Here is a 6,633-nt window from a genome sequence, read left to right on the forward strand (position 1 = left end):
ATCAAAATAATTATTTGAACGTCTTTGGATGTTATCATCCTAATACTCTTCACGTTATAAATTAAAACACACAAAGCCCCTCATTTGACGGGGCGCGTCCCGGTTCATCTCATATCCGCCATTCAAAGTTGGCTTTTTTCCGTAGTCCCTTTGAAGCTTTCAAATAACGCAAAAATACCCAGAAGCTGTTGTGTCGCAGGGTCTACCTCTAATAAGAGGAAAAACCCAGACGTCAAGTTTTTCGCTGCACCAAATCCCCAAAAAGAGCCTCTCAGACGACTGCTGTGGCTCCAGTCCATCAGACGTGAGGATGCCTGAGGATCCTGGCTTCGTCACACACCTATGTGTGTGTGGTAAACCCTTCATTACAGGTTACAAAAGTCAATATTGTTTACATTAGACAGGGTGTAGATGTGTGTTATACTGTTCATTTGTGTTTTTGTGTACAACAAGGAGAGCTATACAGCTTTTTTTCCATATTCTTTCCATCAACTGTAGCTGGAAGTAATGCTATCTGTGGTACCGTCACGACCTGTACAGGTCTCCCGAGCGAAGGAGCTTACTAACGTTAGCTATCTCAAGTTCAACAATGTAATCGGTTATAAACAAGTAGGGTAGAGTGAAAGCCATCCTGAAAGTCCATTAGCTAGCTTACATTACCTGTCTAAGAGATAGTGAATTGTGTTGTGTTCGCCTGTTGTGTACACAGGATGAAAAGCTGGCCATGAATTGGGCAGGAGTCGAGCTCCCCCACATTGGCTTGGGTCTAAATTAGTGGGAGCGTGTGGTGTAACAAGCCCTAGGCTATTCGTTACAAAATAACATTACAGCCATTGATTTTTAGAAGAACATGACTTGCCAGATGCCCTCTCTTGTTTTATAGCCAGTCGTCCAAAGTGCTGTTGTCCTGCCCCCAATTGAAAGACACTTGTTCTCCAGGACTCCACTGCCACAATACTGGACGTACCCATCACATGAGACTCCAATGTAATGATTCTCCTGACAGATTCTGAAGCTGGCTCTCGCCACTTTCAACTTGCTGTGGTTTCTTTGCTCCACGATTCTATTCTTTGAACATTACTAATGTTTTCTTCGCCGTTTGAAAGGAACGTTTTCTTAAAGTTCTGAGAACATGACTTTAAATTTGAACCACGAGGAAACCTGCAGAAAAATGTTATGCTGATGTACTGAGATTCCCACAGAAGAACGTTGTTTCTTAATGTTCCCTGAACGTTGTGAGAACATGAATTCAAATAGAACCATGAGGAAACATGTAGAAAACATTATGCTGATGCAGTGAAATTCCTACCTAAGCAACATGGTTCTCAAAATGTTATGTGCTAGCTGGGTATCCTGCACCATTCCCAGAATGTTGTGGGAAGGTTATATGCAAAATAACCATAGGACAACCATGCTCTCACCAAGCTCTGAGAAACATATGGTTCTCAGAACATTATTTGCTAGCTGGGAAATGCCTTTGGAATGTGGTTTCCGGGGCATTTTCATGTACTATAGTATGGTATTTCCTACCACAGTAACTTGACCTAAACCCAAACCAGACTATCAAATATAAACAAACTTATGCAATTATAGGGGCGTTGTTGCAGTTTCACAGTAGCAATCTTTTACTTCATTACTGGGAAGAGAGAGAAGGGTTTTACTTTTATAATTAGGAGCATTATTTAGAATCAATAGCAGCGAAGAGATACAATTTACTCATTAAAATGTCACAACAGTTAGAAAACAAATACATGTTTTCTTATAAACCATCCTAATGCTGAAGATAAGGTAAAAGCTTGCAGTGGGGATATGATACAGTCAGAAAACAGTCACAATAGTCAGACTAATGTGGCAGTGCACATTGCTCACCGGCTGCAAAATGTTGCAAACGGAAGAAAACCTGTTCAAACCAGAAGGTTGCTGTCTCCATAGAGATCCTATTCAATTACTAGAGGGGGGGGAGGGGGCTATGTCATAAACCCTCAAAGTTCCAGAAGGGTGTGAAAATGGCAGCCATATTGTTCAGGGAGAAACCGAACCCAGTCTAACTGGAATGAATGGCAGTAAAGACATTATCCTTTTACTTATGCAGGAAATGAAAGGTAAGGCATGTGATGTATCAGAAAAGGTGTAATAGAATTATTGTCAACCTAAAATATTTTCATATAATTATAAGTACAGTTTATACACATTTTATACACATTTTGCGTATAAATAGCCTCTAAAATATAAATGTCTACATTTTTGTTTTCTTTGAAAGCTGTGTGCTTTTATATGATACAATATCAGTGCTTGTTGCATTTACAACTTGTGAAATCATCAACTGATTTGAGCCAGTGCATGACAATATCTTATCACAGCACTGGCAAACCAAAATGGCTGACCTTTATCCCATCATAAGAAGGTTCATGCCCATTCTAGTATTCTAATTCTATGGCTGACTCCATCTCAGCGCAGCGAAATACTCTACATCCCCATGAGAGTCCTAATGAAACCAGAGTCGTCTACATCAGTCGCCATGGGTGATGGCGTCTTCCGAACCAATAAGCTGGCAAGTAAATAAAACCCTGCTTGATTGCTCCTATTCCACCCAAAGAATTGATTGTCGCCAAGGGCAACCAATCGGTACAGGTGGGGGCCCCAAGTAGCGGCTCTCTGTCTGGATTAGTGGGTTGTCAACAGCGGCAAGGCCACCACATTCATTCTGGCTGGGCACTGTTCCACCGGGCCTGCATTCAACACAACACCTAAAGTGTCACTATGGCTATTACAGTGTGTGTTTTGAGTGGCAGTTGTGAATGCTGTGTGATTGGCTCTTTATAGCTATGGCAGTCAGTCTTGTAGTGAAATGTATAGTACCATATGCTTTGAGCGATCATGCATACGGTTGGTTTCTGATGAGCTGATGCTATGTGGAAAGGCTATTTATTTCTGTTGATGCTTCGGGGCAGCTTGAGCAACCAGATGGTAAAACAAGGGTAAGAAAAATGTATTTGGAGGAAGAAGCAGACTTGGGCTCAAATACTACTTGAAATCATTTTAAACACTTTTGCTGTGATTGATTGAGCTTGGCAGCAACAAAGGAATCAATAGAAAAGTCCCAAAAGTGTAAACCCCGCCCATATGGCAATCCAGGCAGGCAAAGCAAACGTTCAAAGTATTTGAAAGATTTCAAATAGTATTTGAACCTAGGTCTGGGAAGAACATGACTCTGTGTGAGAGAAATAACAAATAATGTAGATAAGCCTGAAAACATGAACATATGGCCATTGAGGGAAATGGAAGAATCCTAATTAGGCTACCACCATTTAACAATGACAGATTCTTCAAATTCGTTTTGGACCTCGGACAGGCTTGGAAGGCCATGAGCACAGTCGAGTTTCCCCTTAACTTTTTAAACCAAACCAAATTTCTTAATCAAACTTTACTCCAGGTTGGGCCTGAGGAAGAGCAGCTGTGGGCATGGGGATCCTAATAAAATACTAAATACTAAACCCATACTTAACCCTAATCTCAACCAATTGAAATTCCTTGCCTAAACTTAACCAATCACATTACTTGCCTAAACTTAACCAATCACAGATTTTTTTTGTTGCCATTGACGCAGAGCTGCCCTTATAACAAGACTGAATCTGGAAATCTCCAGTCTAGGATATGGATTGGATAATGCTGAGAGACGTGGTTTTTAACAAGGGAGCAGAGTGGGAGGATTAAGAAAGTGTTCCTTAGAGCGACTTGTCTCAGGCTGAGTCCCAAATGGCATCCTATTCCCTATGGGCACTGGTCAAAAGTAAAGCACTATGTAGAGAACAGGCTGCCATTTGGGACACAGCCTCAGAGTCCTCTTCCCTGCGAGAGAGCAGCAGAGATCAGATGCTTTACCTTCAGCTGTTTGAAGGCGAAGTGAACCTATTGATTAAGCTGCAGTCGCGAGTGTGGGAGGGATCGTTATTTGTCTTTGCTGTAAGCTTTTGAACCTGATGAGCCTTTTGTGGGATTTATATCAGTATGTGTGTGTGCGTGTGTGTGTGTGTGGAATGATGATAATGCCACCAGACTGTGGCCACATATTACAGTGAAGCCAAATATTTTTTTAAATACGAAAGTCCCCACAGACAAAGACAAAATCACTCAAGGTTGATAGGGAAGTAGTCCAGTTCTGTCTGTCTGTCTGTCTGTCTGTCTCTGTCTGTCTGCCTCTGTCTGTCTGTCTGTCTGTCTGTCTGTCTGTCTGTCTGTCTGTCTGTCTGTCTGTCTGTCTGTGCCTCTCTCTCTCTGTCTGTCAAAGGGAATATCTAAGTAGTGTCCTTCCATGAGACTCAGCATGTGATAGACCAACTCTTTGCCAAGAATAGGATTACCCATCAGCCCCTTCTCTTGGCGTGTCTCTTTGTGATCACCTCTCTATGACCCACAACTCTCTTCATTGAGGAAGTGATGAATACACACACGTGTGACACATGCATGTGCAAAGATAAATATGCAGACATGATGTGCATAGATAAATATGCTGACATACACAGACACACAAGTACAGTACATAACAAATGCACGGAAAGACCCATAGTCAACCAGCCAGCCAGCTAGTCAACCAGCCAGCCAGCTAGACAACCAGCCAGCCAACTAGCCAACCAGCCAGCCAGCTAGACAACCAGCCAGCCAACTAGCCAGCCAGCGAGCCAACCAGCCAGCCGGCTGGCTGTCCGGCTGGCCGACTGACTGGCTAGCCGGCCAGCCAGCCAGGTAGCCAACCAGCCAGACAAACAGCTAGCCAGCTAGCCAACCAGCTAGCCAGCCAGCCACACAAACGCATGTGCACACAGGCACACATACACGTAGACACACCCGTGGTATCCCGGAAGGTCTACCCCGGGGGTTGGTGATAGAGGGGAGGTACGTTCCGTGACGCTGGGTCACTCTGCTGGGAGTACACGGGCTGGGCACCCCGACGCTGATGGCCCCAAGTAGAGGTAATTAGGGGAGAGTGCCAACCAGCCGTGCAAGCCACATAAAAGGAGCACCATGGCACACCGTGAGGAAGACAAAGAGAGAGGCAAGGAGTGAGCCTATCGAGGGGAACGAAGCCCCCGGAGGCACGAAGCCAAATATGAGAAGAAGGACTGAGCCAACCCTATGTTATTTTGTTGTAATGTTATTTTTTGTTGCATAGTAAAGTTGTGTTTCTGACTAGATCTCTGTCTCTGTGTCCATCTCTGCACACTCAACCCAACACCCCACGGTTTACCACAACAGGTAACAAACAAGCAAGCAAACACACACACACACACACACACACACACACACACACACACACACACACACACACACACACACACACACACACACACACACACACACACACACACACACACACACAGCTATAAATAGAAACATGGCTGTATGTTTATTTCTGTATGCAACCCACGAGCATCCATCCCTGCCTCTGTCTCCCTTTCACCTCTCCTCCTCTGTCACCTTTCCTCATCCCTCCCCCTCTCTCCTAAAATACTAATTTGTGCATCTCAGTATCACCACTCCTTAAAGCGCCACTGAACACGCCGATTGGCAAGTGTGCTTTTCTGTTGCTCATTACAAAAACTAGATTTCAGTATTGGAGGAGTGTTTCCTGACTGATTAAGCCTATTTCAATTCCTCAAAATCCCCAGAATGAATCTAAAGTAACTCTAGTAATCTGTCATAAATGTTTTATGATTTTTCCAAGGATGTTTTAGTTACACAATTTTACATCTAAGGTGTTTTGGTGCAGTATTTCTCAAGTTAAAAAAAATGCAAATGTACATTGTCAAATCAAAACCCAACCTTCATTTTACCTGTTGTGATGCACGGATTTTCCTCACTTTGTTTTAGAGGAGACTGACTTCCTGTTTACACTTTGTAATCAATTTTGACACAAAGGGATTCGTAGCTTTTTAAAGGCCGTCGCGCTTTAACACGACTCACAGCGCCCGTCCTCCATCCTCCTCAGCTCCCCCTCTCTTCCTCTCCATCTGTCTCTCTCTCTCTTGGTGTTAGATGAATACTTACCCATAAGTTATTATTTGAGCTATTCTATTCTATGTTAACCAATAGATGTTTGCGTATTTTAAACATACGTTTAATCAGTTTGAACGCATTTGACATTTTTGGACAGCCAATGCTGTCAAAGCATTGAGCTCCCTAGGGGAAAAGCCAGTATTCAATGTGTGAGATTGGAGTCTGAGCATAAAATCCGAAGCAGAGGGAGTAGGAGAGAGTCAGAGAGCTTAAGGACTCTTCCATTGTCCTCCTGCCTCGCCTCATCACAATTGAATCCCATTCTGTGTTTATATGCATATTGTGTGAGTGAGATGGAGAGAGACAGAAAGAGGGAGGGGCAGAAGGAGAGGAAAACAGCTGTACTGCATTGTTAGAGCGAGAGAGAAAGAGAGGTGGGGGAAAAGATATGTACGGGACACTCATTCTTCACACCGTCAGAAGATACAGAGGACATTTCCATTTCATAGAATAGGTCAATATCTCTGCTAAATTTGTGATGCTTAAACCATTTAGAGAGTTGGGATATTAATGGCATTGAAGTAGCTAGTACTTGCTTGTCATCTTTCCCTCCCTCCATCCTCCCCTGCTCTCAGACAC

Source organism: Oncorhynchus mykiss, chromosome 32 (genome assembly GCF_013265735.2).
Source record: "Oncorhynchus mykiss isolate Arlee chromosome 32, USDA_OmykA_1.1, whole genome shotgun sequence".
In the NCBI taxonomy this organism is placed as follows: Eukaryota; Metazoa; Chordata; class Actinopteri; order Salmoniformes; family Salmonidae; genus Oncorhynchus; species Oncorhynchus mykiss.